Genomic DNA, 15,855 nt, shown 5'->3' with positions numbered 1-15,855 from the left:
ATTTGTGCAAAATCAACTTTACGAGGTGGTAATGTCAGTTGACAGCTTGTAAACTGCTCCGAAGTGGCCAAAGAATCAATTAATGCAGGTTTAAAGTCAATAGGGCTGGGTGTATATGATGTGGGAGGGGCTCAAGGTATAGGAAAGGAGCTTTTGTTTTACAACCCACATAAAAATCATTGACCTGAATGCAGGAAACAACAATGCAAATATGGAAATGATGAATCATAAATTCATTATGCTTCTACATCGTTGACCTACTTATAAGATCACAAGCTAAATCTTAAATACACTGTCTTAAACTCTACGAACACAGAGCCATTATTCTTCTGTGATCATCCACATTAACTGAATTTTAATATCATAACTTTCAATTTCTAATTACAAGCTCAAACATTTCCATTATCAAAATATTCTTAAATCTCTTGCCCATCGCTTAGTTACTCCTACACGCTTATATCATTGGTCCCCAGTGACTCCCAGCTCATTGTTTGTTGGCACTGTTGAGCAGTGAGGCTCTTTATGCAGGAGTTGTTTGTTTTCTGAATGCTAACAATGACCTGCCAGTCATCCCTGCTGATCAGAGTACTGAATGAGCTTTGCCTTCCTGTCTGTACCCTCGAGTCTGATTTTCAGCTCCCCAGGCAATTACACTTCATTTGGCAGCATGCAAGAGAAACTGCACTGCCCTACTTCTCAGGCTCTTCAGCTGTGTTGAAGGTTGAAGACAAACCATGCTTATAAGTGTCTATTCAATTCTATTTTATTCTATTCTATTCCATATGTATGTGGCCTAGTCTGATCATATTCTCTATGCTGAATCAAAGCCTGAAAAAATGTATTTCTTCAGCAAATGATCTCTCTCAAGCAGATAAGAGACACCCAAAATATCAGCCTTTGTATCTTTGCAGACGGTGTTATGAGTTTGCGCCTCAACACCACACAGTATTAAAATGCCACGTTCAAAGATTAAGGAGTTGATATGCAGAGAAGAGAATTCAGCAGAAGCACAGTGGGCTCGGCGCTTGTCACGGGGCTGGTGCCGTAAAACACGTGGAGTGAAGCAGTGTTTAATCACAAAAGGTTTATGCGCCGTCTTTGTCCCAGTGGTTGTGGTTTGTTCCAGTATGTCTTTCTCAACACTTTTTTTTTTCAGTCTCTCCCCAATTTAAGGTTCTATGTTGTTCATCTAAGTGCTGTTGATCCTCGTGATGCATGGGAAATCAATGACGCTGTTCAGAATCTGTCCGAGTTTATCTCCAGGCCATGATCCATATTAGTAGCCCCCCTGCCCCTCCACCTTTATTGTAATGATCTGTCATTTTTAGAAACTGCAGCCATTTGTAAAAGCTATGCCAGATTGATCAATGTTGTTTACAAATTCAGCAGGTAGGCAGCAAAATTATCCCTGATAAATCATGCAGCCTCCGTGCTCCTCAAGATCCCCAGATAGATATCCACTCGCAATGACATCGCTGTCAGACTGTGGGAGGGGAGGTGGGGCGGAGGGGGGGGCTGGCTGCCAGAGTCAGCTCTCTGTATTCTCAGATGTCTTCTAATTAATCTGGACAGCTTCCAACTATGTGAGAGGCCCACGCTGGTTCATCTCTCTACCCATGAGAGTGAGAGTGGGTCATGGCCAAACTGTCACTTTTCAACACAGTTCTGCGTGCAGACAGTCACAGTCACTAACCTCACCTGTGTCAGCCTGGCTTTCTTCCAAATTCCTTGAGGGTACATTTAGTGGCAATCCTCATGCCAATGGAGAGCAACAGGATCTTCAGAGACGAGGGAGGGAAAAAAAACAAAACACTTCTATTTTCTTTTATGGAACCTGTTCATGAGTCTTACTTTAGACATCTTGAATCTAACTTTTCACTTGGGATATTTCAACCTGATTTTATAGTCTTGTACTTGTCTTGATTTCATAACCTCTTTCCTTTGTCCTACACATGTCCAATTAAAGGGAGAGAAAGGAAAAATATACCTTTCGTATAAGAATCAAAGGAAATCCTCCTCAGTTTATGCACCCCTGTTATCAGCAGCACATCTCACACTGAGATTCTAATTTTGAAGATTGACTTTGTTGAGGTCAAAAGACAGGGATGTCAGGGTATATCTCAGATATGAATTGTCAATGCCTGAAGGGAAAACTCCATAACTAGAATGCCATAAAGTACCTCAGGTTCATGTTGCTTGGCAACAAAGAGGCTCTGAGAAGATTTGAATGCAGCTCAGACATGGCTAAATGAAAATCTGCTTGAGGTAAATATCTGCCTTAGCTGCGTCTTCTCTGTGATGTTCTCTAATTATAAGGCTGAGTATGGAATATGCAGGCGGCATCAAACCAGAAAAAGTGGTTATCTCTCCACCTCTCCTCAGCAGTTCATGATGAAGCAACTTTGCTTTATCTCACAGAAGCTAGAGTTTTAGGTAATTAGCTGTTTGTTTAGGAAGCTTAATTAGTATTATTTAATTACCCCTATTAGGTGTAACCCTCAATTTACACTAACAGATTTGGCATACTTACTTTGCAGTTTATCTCAACAGAAGAAAGAGAAAAGTTTCTATTTGTATTGTGAAATTCAACCATTAGGGACTCATTAGCTTGTTTTAGATTGCAGTGCTGATCATTACAGAACAAACACTGTATTAATATCCTGACAGTCATTCAGAGTTAGACAAATTGGCTCCTAAGGGTGTTTTTTTTTTGGTGACTAAATCCACAATCTAAGGACACCTTACTCTTCTGGCAACTAAGTCATTTTTACACAGCTTAAACCTTCATCAGACTACAATAAAAAAAAGAAAATCAATTCTTTGCTTACAAGCAACCAAAAAAAAGAGAAAAAAAAGACACAAGGATAATTTTAGGTGATGAAACACAGAGAAAAACATCTTCATGCACAGACACACATACACAGACGGATCCACCCCCATACTTATATTCCCACATTCATAACCTTACTGACAAATCACCTATGGTTGCATGCAGAGTGAACCCCCCTCCACCGCCCAGAGCTTTATTACACAAGGGGAGCCAGTCTCAGCGATCTACTCTGCTGAGCAGGACACTGCATGTTTTAACTCCTGCCATGTAGTCACATCAGCCACTACAAGCCACATGCAATTCTCCATTCACTGCTCATTGATGCAATTAGAAAGGCATTAACATGAAATATGCATGCCGTACTGAGACACAACACACAAGGCAGAAAGTTTGGTCTCCACTTGAGTGCCGAAGCGGCGTAAATCAGACATTGTAATGGAAAAGAGCTGGCACCCAGAGACTGCCCCTTCTCCGATTATTCTTCATTCTTCTGTGAAGGAAAAAAGGAGAGCATATATGAATAGATTCCCCACTGCCAGGGTTTTATTTGACTGAACCAAATTATAAACCATACAAAGCAAGTGGTGTGCTGATGAACGCTATCTGTAATTCTCTGAACTGGTGCCAGTGTAATTCATTATTATATGACATAATTATCTCTCTTTCCTTTTGCTCTGTGGGTGAGGGCTGCTGTTAATGCTTGGTCAGCAGAAGAAGGGCCGGCCAGCATGCGTGTCAGATAGCATCTTAGGGCTCCTGGTCTCCATCTGCCAGTCGCTTATTATATCGTACCTTCAATTTGTCCATAGGATCTTATCTACATTTCCATTAGCCTCGGGCTGAGGCTTTGCCATGATTGCTAATTGGATGCACCGACCAGGCCGGGTCCGCTGTCTATTTTTGTGGCCCAAGACTGTCTGCTGTCTCCCATTAGTGTCTCATGGGATGAAATCCACTGTGGATATGTATAGAGAGGAAAGGTCAGAAAGAAAGTGTGCGTTATTATATTTCTCTTGCTTCTCTATATCTGCTGGTGCTTTACTTGTGGCTCTCCTATTTCTGTACTCCTGCTACTCCTGAAAGCAGTATTCCATTAAGTAATAGAGAATATGTCCCACTACAGCGCTGGCATGATATGTAATTTCACTCCCTGAACTAGCCTGGTATTGAACCAAATGAATTGTTTCTACCTCTATTGAGTGCAGGAGTTTTGATGCCAATACCCTGCAGTATACCTCTGTATAAAATCTCATGTGTTTTTGTTCCAATTACAAGAAAAAAACAAACAAACAAAAAAAAAACACAATCAAACCTGTTTGGGCTCTGCGGCATTGTGAGGAAAGCAGCAAAACTGGAGGTCACTCATCAGTGTTTGATTAAGGTAATGCATTACTGGTGGCCGATAAGTATTTCTCTGTGATGAATGTAGATGCCCTCCGGAAGCTTATTCATCTGCTTCTCTGTAAACTTAGCACAGCCAGGGAGGTTCACCTAAATACTAAACTGAATACACACCATTTCCAATTTTCAAAATCTGTGTCCGGGTCAATAACACGCTCAGATCAAGTTCTGTTTTCCTGCCTCATTACACCAGTCATCTGTATCATTTGTTTGGAGAGACAGATTTGCATTACACAAAGTGGCTGGTAAATAAATGCAAAGCTTGGATGCACACAGCTTGTGCTACTTATTCACTTTTTATTGGAAAGCGGTGTAATTTGTGTTGTTCTCCAGCCCCCCACTAGATGGCACAGTTTCTTCTCATTATGCAGCAAAAGTAGAGGAGGGGCTGCTCTCAATTCAGTGACAGGAGCCACAGGAGACACTGCAATTGAATTTTAAACCTTTTGTGTACAGCTAACTTAGTTCCTCCAATCTTTCTCGTGGATGAAGAATCATTCTGTCACCATACAGTCTCTATTGTAACCGGATCTGACTTTAAAAAAAGATATTTCTGTGACTGTTATTACAACTGACAACTGATGAGTCTGTTTTTTTTTTTCAGATCAGCCACAGATTGCTTTTGTGTTCCTTTTGTCAAAGATTTAGTGTGTGTAACAGAAAGGAGAAGAGCTTGCCACAGTTGTTGCTTACTAAGACCAGAGAGCATGCTGCAGGAATAATTCAGGTAAAGTCAGGCATTGGAGTTAGACTTTCAGCTCCAGTAAATGATATTATCCTTGTCATAGTGTCAGCCACTCTCAAATGCCTGGAGCTGGCTCTGGTGTATAAATTTGCCAGAATAAAAGAAAATAAATAAAGAAAGTTTCCTATTTACTTTAACACAGATAGTCTGGAAACAAACAACCTTTTCTTGTTAACAATGCAGCATGCAATCTAGTCAAGCTTTAAGGGTTCATTGTGTCCTGTGGCTATTTCTGTACCAGATGTGATGAACATTTCCTCAAAGATCATGACCATAAAGCAGATACTTCATGCCCGTGATTGTGGCTGTTTGGGGTCTTGGTGAGCAACTGTGTTTTGGCCAAAGGGGGCAAAACAAAATCAAAAAAAAAAAAAAAAAAAAAAGCAGACTGTTTTTTTTCAATATACTGACTGAACCAGCTGAATGTACTTTCCCACTTACAACTGATGACATCCATCACCGCCATACAATTCACTTCTGGTTTTAGCCTCTCGTTTGCTTGTCTGCAAAGGTGCCTGGCAATATCATGCGCTGTAATCCTTTGGTTAGTACCATTTTTACAGGCTTGGCAATGGAATCTGAGGAGACACACTGCAGGTGTTTTCCTGCTCCAGCTCAGTAAGCCTCTGCTCTATCTCGTGTAATTAGGAGATAATGAACCCCCGCCCCTCTCAACTCTGCCGAATCATCTGCCACTGCTGAACTGTCAAACCTGCATGCGCCAGTCTGTTAGATCTTCCATGCTGCTTCGCTCAGCTCTGACATCAAACTTGTCAAAATGACTTCATTTGCTTAAAAAAAAGGCAAATGCCATATTTATTTGCTCTCACCATGCAAAATTAAACCTTACAGAAAAATTCAGGCAAACAACCAAAATGAAGAGATGGAAATATTATGCTTTCACTTCAGTTCTTAATTATGATATTGCTCGGTTTAAATTGCATCTTTTTTTAAAAAACTAGCCATACTCAAATAGGGTTTCTTATCAGTGTTGCCATGTTGCTCTCTGCTGTTTGGTTCCAGGCCTTTGGAGCAGTAAAGTGGAGGCTGTGGGTTGAAGTCGATGATTTAGGAAAAAGCTACATTACTGAAACCTGAAGAAATTACTGAAACCTGCAACAAGTACAACAACTGTCATAGAAGCTCTCTGCCTGGTAAAGACAGAACTGGACCAATTTGGACACACTTAACCACCACTGAGCTTCCAAAAAACCCAAATAAACATCAGTAAATTGTCCACTGAGATGATGACAAGCAAATCAACTATTTGAGTGCAGCAGCAATGAGAAAATCTGATTGGGTAATGTGGTAAGAATGGGAGTAAGGGACTCATTTCTTTTTAAAAGAGCTCCATAAACAGCCTCAGCCTTATAAAAGAAAACAAACATGCACCTGTCAAGGAAAGTAAGGGACTGTGCTTAAAGGCATTCTATTCTTTTTTCTGACTCCGCACGAAACTCCCCTGTTACTTTGTTCAGCCTGGGGATGACTTAAACACACTGTGAAGATTTGTTTTTTTAACATGAGAATACCTTGAACTTTCCCTGTTTGTCTCTCTAGCAGACTCCTCCGAGAGAGATAAGTGGGGAAAGTTTCCATCGGGTTGCAAATGTGAATATAGATGATTTAGCTGTGCTTTTAAAGACTTTTCTCTACATGGTGGCAGAGACAGTTGGGAAAAATGCTGGTTGAGATGTACCAAAAGACAGATTTGAACACTCTTTAGCACAAACACGTAAATGCACTCATCCAACAGTTTTTTATGTAACGCTAATGAGTCTGAGTAGACATTAGCAATTCATATGTGTCAGTGGATTTAAGAATGATTTTTCTCCTAGAAATAATATAGCTTTGATTCAGAATCATAACTATTTACAAGCTATTAAATCTCGCAGACTGCATTTGCTGGTGTATAAAACTCAGATCAATGACTGACAGAAAAACTGCTAAATAGGGCAGACTGGATCTGAGTGTTTGTATAAATTCATTAGGAATATTTTAGCATTCAGCTGCGATGTTACAAATACAGTATACAGTATAATAAGCTATTGGCTTTTGCAGGCCTCCCTGAAAATGCAGTATAGCTACACTTTATTACAGAGATTAGAGTGTGTGGAGCAGGTTAGAGTTTTCATCAAGCACTCACACAGAGACAGACACATTGACTTATAAGGGGGACCTTCCTGTGACCTTCCTACCATAGGGTGGTCTCTGTAGCCACCGGGTAAAGCTGCACATTGATTTCATTGACCACTAAAGTGGTATACTGTATTTACAGAGCCAGGAGATGCCACAGCTTTGCTCCAAGTGCAAACCTGTATTTGAAAATGTTAGGTAAAATGTAGATGCCACAACAGATTTCTACACTGTTTCAAGTCAAAGGTTTGTCATTCCTGTTTCCTCAGTTTCTCTAGAGGCCAAAGTGCAGTTGTGCCTATAACAGCTCTTGCATATTGTATAAAGGTTTATTGCTACAACTCTCTCTACTGTATTTACCCCTTATTACTATTTATATAACATGCAGTAGACATATTAAAAAAGTCAACGAGAGGTAAGATATTTATGATCAGCCACATTGCCAAAATATCCTCTTGCTACAGTTATATAGTCTTCCATTGTGAGGATTTTCACTCCTTTTTCTCTGTTAAAGTCTCATATTCATACACAAAGTGTGAGAACCTCTCCATTGTTGAAGAATGGAAAGGAACACAGTAAGTAAGCATAAATACTCAGTTTTGGTTTAAAATGCCATGAGATAGTGAACACGAACAGTTGCAAACAAGAGGAGAACACTAAAGCTATATGTTACAAGCCTTTTAGGTCTATCAGTAAAGTTAATAATTGTGTTAATAATACTGGTTATTTTGGGCAATTTTAAAGAAAGTGGCATGAAAACGCATTTGTTATTGCTGAATATATTGTTTATCACTGTAACCACTAGCTCAGAAAATGTCATATGTACACTCACCGTATATGATAACACAACAGGCAAACAAGTGAACCCTCAGATAACTGCCATGTCTTGAAAGACTGGAATCACTTTCGACTCCAGTTGATTTCTTGAATAGCCTTTTAACTGAGGTCCAATTCATCAATATATTACAGTACGGTTGTCTTTAAAGTCAGCTTTCTTCAAAGTCACTGACCAGTTAAGGTGCGACAAAAAAAATAACAGCAAATTAGTCAGAAAAACAAACAACCCAAAAATCAAACCTCTACCACTGCTATTGACCTGAGAAGTGTTGTAATTTTGCAAGAGTCAAAACTTTATTTTAAGCGTGTCACAGAGTTGCAAAATCTTCCTCAGGTTTGCAAAATGAATCAGCCCCCAAAGAGCTTTAACTTAACAGAAGACTTACTTTTCATTCATGTTAACTTAGAGTTATGACATCATTTTTAATCTCTCTTTAAAGTTAGGCTTGCCTTGATTTTGGGGCTATGAAATGCAACTTGTTCCATCAGCAGAATTTACACGCATTATTTAAAATTACATGACTGGAGGGGAGGGTGACAGGGGTCTAGCACTAGGACCCAAGCAAGGGGCAGTCTATAAAAAGGGGCTGAAAGCTCACCTGAGCCTTTCTTCATTCAGGTAACAGCAGCTTTTAGTCCCCTTTGTCATTATTAACCTATGGCCCTTTCCAGATTCCAGATGCAGTTACCTGCATGTCTCTGACTGAGAAGGGTCTGTGTTTCAGTATAGCAAGGTAGATGCTTTTTAAGATTTTACATTAAATGTTAATGTTTGTTGTAATGTTAACTGCTGCCATTGTTTTTTTGTTACATATATTTATAATAGGCTGTAATGTATCTTTTACAAATCCAATTGTATGGGCTTCTTTTTAGTGGATGGATTTTTTTTCTTTTTTGTGGTGCTTTTTGCTGTGTTAAGGCAGGGCTGAGTAGTTTTTAATCCAATTGGATGGTATGTAGTGATAGTGTACTCATTAACTTAATACCTCACAAGGGTCCAGTCAAACCCCACTGTGTTTTTATTTATTACTGTTTTGAATCATCTATTATTTATTCTTTTTTTTCTTTCTTTGACCTACATTTAAACCTTCCATTGAGCCTTCTTGGTGCTATTTAGTCAAAGAAGAAAAGTCTCTTTCATTTACTGCATCGTAATTACAATCTTTATTTGTGCTCTGGTACACAAAAAAAGTCTGCAGGCATAGAAGGAGGGGGGCTTATTGGCCAATCATAGATCAGCAGGCACATAAAATATGAAAATATGTTATTTCATCATGAGTTTGTAAAAGAAGATGGTTAGGTTTTTTTCCAATTACAAAATCTTTAAAGAAACATGTTTTTTTTTATATTGATACTGTGTAGTTTTGGCTAGTCCTATATCTTATGATAGGTGATTACTGCTCTCACTTTCAAATAACTTGGTTTAAATAAATGGACAATGATTAAAAGTAACATGGGATTTATCTGATTATATGAGCATTCATATTCCCTCCTCTATTGGACTACTTTCTAGAGATATCAATGTGTGTCCTGAAGCCTGCTCCAAAAAGCCGGTTTACTGAGTCATCTGGATAAAGTAGTAAAACCTGGAGCCCCCTCAAATCAGAAACATGGACTGGTGTAAAAAGTCAGCAAAGTAACAGTAAACCTGCTTCCAGATCAAACATGTCTCTTAATAATATGCCCATACACAACTTATTTGCATTGACTATTATGTCCTCTATCGGCATAATGACAAAATGTTAATATACTGTACATATTTGCAAAATATCATTGTCAACATGTTTCATTTACCCTAAAATATTTGCTTATGGAAATGTAAGCATGATGACACACACACAATATTTAACCAAAATCACAACCAAAACCTTTTCCTAACCAAGAATTTTAGTTATCTAACCTTAACCACACATGGCCCATGGGGAGCAAACCCTGGTCTCCAAAGTCATGTACTTGATATGCTCAGCCATAATCTTCATAATCTTCAATCATAATCTAATCTCATGCCTTTGACTTGTGTGTAAGAATAAAACATTTTACTCATTGGAACAAAGCACTGATGGGGCTGGGTTGCAGCAGTTATGTTAGTGAGTAAATTAAATCATAACTGATAGGAATAATACTCAAAACATCAAAACCAAGGAGCCAGAAAAAAAACAACCAAAAAACAAAAAAAACCAAAAAACAAACAAAACGTTTTCTTTATTTGTTTGTGTAAAACCAAACATAGAAAAGACAGATGAGACAGATACAACTGGAATACCACTTCATCCTTCTTTTATTGCTAAGGAAATGATCCCCAGTGCCCCTCATCAAATGCAAACCCATGCTCCTTATTGTGAAAACTGAATGGCTTATTTTTATCTTATCATTTGGGTATTTTAGAAAACAATTGCGTCTGCATTAAGGGAATCCACCCTCTTAAAGGTTGTGGTAAAGGGCAGCAGCCACAGGGGTGGGCAGGGCCCCAGCTGATATTGGCAGCATCTCTAAGTGATGTCTCCAGATCCTTCATGCATTATTCAAGCATTGACTGGGGAGACAACTCTCCCCAACCAGACTTCCCTCAGAGATTTCACACTGGCCTGTGTCTGTGTCAGCTTTGTTTAGGGTAAAGAGCATACCTGGAGAGAAAATACAGTATATTTATCTTTTACATATTTATTGGATGTTAGCGCTCAGAATAAACTGGGTGTCTTCCTCTGAATGTGGGAACAAAACAGTGAATTCAGAAGTTTAGTATTAAAGCAAACTGTCATTAAATATTGAGCAAGAGAGCTATACTTTTAAATTCCTCTTAGTAGTCTACATATGCAATATTATAAACACAACTCTTCATAGGTCACCCCTGTGCTAATTAATACAGATAAACAAATTAATAATCTGCCCTTATCTCAGACACCTGGTAATTATGTATAATAGTTGAGAATTGCATTCATTTAACATGCTAATTAAAGGCTTAGCATTTTATGGCTATGCCTCAGAGGCTGATTTTGTTAAGTTTTTTAGGCACTAAAATGTTTTGGCGTATTTCTGTAGATCAATGTTAGTCTTTCATCAATTGATGATCTTTTAGCTGCCACACAATTGTTCATTTATCTGAACAAAGGTGATGGATACAACTGACCTTCTCCTCCTAATGAAATGGCATTTGTACTGACAAGCTGTGCACAAAACATCTCGCTGCTCTCCGAATTGTGCTTGTTTGCTGCTGTAATTTTCACCTTTTTTTTCAAACCTGCAAGCAAAGGTTAAGGAGAAAAAATGGATATCATAACTATAAGTGGCATTGACATATACTGTATGTTTGGAGAAAAACAGGAGCAGCATTCATAAAAAGAACACCTTGCCAACTGTTAAGCATGGGGGTGGATCTATCATGGTTTGGGGTTGTGGCCAGTGGCAAAGGAAATATTTCACAAGTGGAAGGAAGAATGGATTCCACTAAATACCAGCAAATTCTGGAAGCAAACATCACACTGTAAAAAAACTGAAGCTAAACATCCCTCAAAATCCACCATGGACTACCTCAAGAGACACAAGCTGAAGGTTTTGGAATGGCCCTCATAGTCCCCTGACTTAAACATAACTGAAAATCTGTGGATAGATCTTAAAAGAGCTGTGCATGCAAGACAGCCCAAGAATATTGCAAAACTACAAGCCTTTTGCAAGGCAGAATGGGAGAAAATCCCGAATAGGGGAACTGAAAGACTTTTAGCCGGCTACAAAAAGTGTTTGAAAGCTGTGATATCTGCCAGAGGGGGTGTTACTAAGTACTGACTATGTAGAGTGCCCAAACATTTTTTATTTTGTTCACAATTTATGACATAAAAGGTAACTATGTATTAATGTTCGCTGAAAATATTGTGTTTTATGTTCCATATCCCAGAGAGGCTGTGTTTACATCTTTTCAATTAAAAAAAACACCAAAGTATGTTATTTGTGCCCTAACTTCTGCTTAAAACTGTAGCAGCAGCTAGAAGTCTTCCCTTGCAAAAAATGATTTAGACATGAATGATGACTGTTTGTGGCAGCAGTTTCTTTGAGATCTTATCACAATGCAGGCACAACTGAGAAAATGAGAACACATTGTAATACCAGGAATAAGTGCAAAGACCCATGATTTGTATATCATTATCCAGACAATGTATCCAGATACAGATCACATGTTAATACTAGGTGTAAATGGAGCCTATAATAAGGTCTTCTTTGCTCCAGTCAGAGCTACTACAGCTGCTTTATCAGGGCTTTGTCTCATATGTAAACATGCTTTTGGGGTACTTGCTAGAACAATTGATTCTGTTATTTTCCTTGGGAGAACAGTCTTATGGGTTAGGTAAATTGGTGAAATTGGTGAAAATGTAAGTGTGATTGTGAGTATAAATAGTTGTTTCTCTGTGTCAGCCTTGTGATAGACTGGCCAGCTCTCCAGAGTGTACCCTGTCCCTCACCCAATGTGAGCTGGGCTCCAAGCCATGAATGGATGGATGGATTGAGGTACAATGTTGAAATTAGCTCTATTTTATTTCAAACTGATTTTCTATCTGTCATGCTCGTTTTGCTCCTACACTTAGGCAAATGTCAAGTGAAACAGGTGTGCTGGTGCTGTTAAAAATAAATTAGAAGGATTTATATTTTTAAATGTTGATGCAGGTAAATACTTCTTAAAGTGTGGTTGGAGGTGAAAGGGGGAAAGTCATGGGAAGAGGAGAGCACGAGGTGATAACTCAGTTTTCCTTTAGTTCTGATAATCCAGGCTGTGATAAAACAGTTGTATTGCCATCTGTTGCGAATGTTGAAGTGCATGTACTCCACTTTACATATTGATTTTACATATTGATTACAACAGTGCATTATTATGCACATAATTCAGAGAGGGAGACACCAAGAGCCATAGTACAAGAGGCAGGAATGGAGTGTATTACTAAGTACAGGTCAAGACTTCAAGTAAATCAGAAGGGGGTTGATAGGCTACATTATTGAGACGGGATTAGGAAATAGGGTGTATTTTTTTTTTTAAACCAATCAGAATTTAGGTGATTTAGCAAGCTTGGGGCACCCCACTGCTCAAAAAACCTACACTCCACCCAGCCCAGCCTGAAAACTACAGACCGGTTTCACTCATGCCCTTCCCATCAAAAACATTTGAGTGCACAGTCTTTAACCAAGTCTCTGAATTCCTTTCTGATAAAAACTTTTACAATCCGAATCAGTCTGGCTTTAAGCAGGGTCACTCTATCGAGACTGCAATCCTGTCAGTGATGGAATCACTGAGGTCAGTTAGAGCTGCTGGTCAATCCTCAGCTCTATTGCTGCTAGAGCTGTCAGCTGCCTTTGACACAGTTAACAACCAAATTCTCCTCTCTAAACTCACTGAGCTTGGCATCTCAGGATCTGCCCTCCTCTGGCTCTTGTCCTACCTCTCAGGGAGATCTTTTAGAGTATCTTGGAGGGGAGAAGTGTCCAAACAACACAGCTTATCCACAAGGGTTCCTCAAAGGTCAGTGCTTGGTCCCCTTCTCTTCTCAATATACACCACCTCACTTGGTGCAATCATCTGCTCCCATGGTTTGTCACACCATTGCTATGCTGATGATACCCAGCTCTTCCTATTGTCCCCGCTGGAAGACCACACAGTCTCGGCTCGGATCTCGTCATGCCTTGCCAATGTCTCGGCATGGATGAAAGAATGCCACCTTCAACTTAACCTCTCTAAAACCAAGCTCCTTGTCTTCCCAGCCAGCCCCTCTATTCAACAACAGATCAGTATCCAGCTTGAATCAACCCAACTCATGCACACAAAGTCAGCCTGAAACTTGGGTGTCATGATCGATGACCAACTAACATTTACTCAGGTTACTCATTGCTCAGTCATGTCGATTTGCCCTATGCAACATCAGGATGATCAGACCCTACCTGTCTGACCATGCAGCAGGCTCTCCTGGTACAAGCTCTCGTAATATCACACACTGACTCCTGAAACTCTTTACTGGCATGCCTCCCATGTATGTTCAGACCTCTGCAGATGATCCAGAACACAGTGGCATGGCTGGTCAAGTGATAGGAAACCTGCATGTCACCCCACTCTTCTCTTCTGTTGTTCCCCCGGTGGTGGAACGACTTACCAAACTCCATTCGATCTACAGAGTCCCTCTCCATCTTTAAGAAAAGACTAAAGACCAAGCTCTTTTGCCAACACTTCAGCACTTGATGGACTGAAAAAAAAAAATCTGCTTCTATGCACTTCATGCACTGCCTCTGTGCACTGCCTATTGGCACATACATCCTATCAGACTCGAACTTAGCTTTATGGCACTTGCATTGTTCTCTCCTGACTAGATCCTTGCATGTGTTGTATCAACTCTCAGGTGTATGTCGCTTTGGATAAAAGTGTCTGCTAAATGAAATTACAAATTGTAAGATTTAATGTCATGAATCTACACACACTGATACAGGAGGTGTAGGTATGCACCTTTTACATCGTTTGTTGGTTCATCCACCAATGAACACAAAGGGGAAGAAGACAGAGAAAAAAGAGGAGAGAGAAGGATGTCTGAGTTTCCTGAGTTAAGCCGAGTGTGATTTAATTGTTTTTCTTTTCATATATTTGAAGTTATGTGTGTCTTTGTTGCACGGTAAAAATAAATCCGCTTCTTTTAGTCATTCAACAAGTCTGCGTTTGCCTCCTATCACCTCACAAGTCACTCTAGCTAGACCATCCTCACACAAGGGATAAAAACTTCTACTAAAGATGATTAATGGAATGCGATTCTTTTAAATGCCGTGAAGATGAATTATTGCTCCAGTTTTGTCCAAAGGAGATAGTCAGTAGGAGTGCTGAAGTTTTTGCTAGGCTTGCAACAAGAGGTGACTACCTGATAAATGGAAGATTACGTGCCATTCCCGATAATGTGTATGGACTGTCTGAAACTTGTGAGGGGCTCGATAATGACTGGCTGAGATGCAGGCTTGACACTTAATTGGTGTACACTATTCATGGAGCCTTTTCACCCCTTTTTTTCTCGAAGTTTTGCTGCGAATATGCCTCACTTTTATGTTGTCATTGAGGTATTTTTTATTCATCATGACACCTGCAGACTAACTATGCTTTTGCTCAAGATAGATGTAATTTCCAGTATCATGCATCATTTTGCATCTTTAACATCTAGGTCATATAGTATGAGCTTCAAGAGTTACAATGTAATAGCTACAAGTAGATTTGCATGGCTATCTTAAAGCTGCTCAAGGAAAACACTTTTTGAAAAAAATCCAGTCATATAAACCTAAACTTTTTTCCCCTGACAAACTGAAATGTCATACCCTGTTTGGTCAGATTAAAATCTGGTGATAGCATTCTTGTCACTCGTGAGAGATCTTTCTCTTTTCTATTTCTACAGATTGTTAAATACAGAAAATGTGTCGTGTGTCTGTGTGGAGATGTGCAAAGCCATCTTTGATAGAGCTGGGCTGACTAACAAAAATAAGGTAACAAGTAATGTAACTAATTACATTTGTTGTTGAGTAATTAGTAATGTCTAATATCTAATGAGTAATTGATTACATTTTTCAAGTAACCAACATTGTTCCCAACATTGTTAAGGGATAAATTACATTGAAATCCCAAACTGTGTCCTTAACAGCAGAGAGTATTGTTCTGTGTATAGAAAGGTGGACTCATCAACATTTAATTGAATCTCACAGATTAACATAGTTAATTAACATGAATGTGTGCTACAATTTAGTGAAAAAAGAATTATGGAAAAAGATTATGGAATATCTTATAATGCCATTTTTTAAAAATGTAAATTCTCCACATAAATCAAATGTTTTTGCACAAACTTAACAATAATTATGTGCAGCCAGTCTTATACTCCTGCTTGGCTATCCTCTTTCATTGTAATGGTGG

General features: G+C 39.2%; 1 long non-coding RNA gene across 1 annotated transcript; it reads right to left on the bottom strand.

Annotated features, from left to right (window-relative positions):
* Positions 1-9,811: 9,811 nt before the first annotated feature.
* Positions 9,812-11,498, bottom strand: LOC137192098 (uncharacterized). Its single transcript, XR_010930511.1, has 3 exons — positions 11,295-11,498; positions 11,077-11,187; positions 9,812-10,573 (listed from the first exon to the last, which is right to left on the bottom strand). It is a non-coding gene; the product is annotated as an uncharacterized lncRNA (long non-coding RNA).
* Between the last annotated feature and the right edge of the window lie 4,357 nt (positions 11,499-15,855).

The sequence above is a fragment of the Thunnus thynnus genome, chromosome 11 (genome assembly GCF_963924715.1).
Source record: "Thunnus thynnus chromosome 11, fThuThy2.1, whole genome shotgun sequence".
Classification (NCBI taxonomy): Eukaryota; Metazoa; Chordata; class Actinopteri; order Scombriformes; family Scombridae; genus Thunnus; species Thunnus thynnus.
The sequence above is the reverse complement of the archived record's forward strand: the minus strand, read 5'-3'. Positions and strand labels throughout refer to the sequence as shown.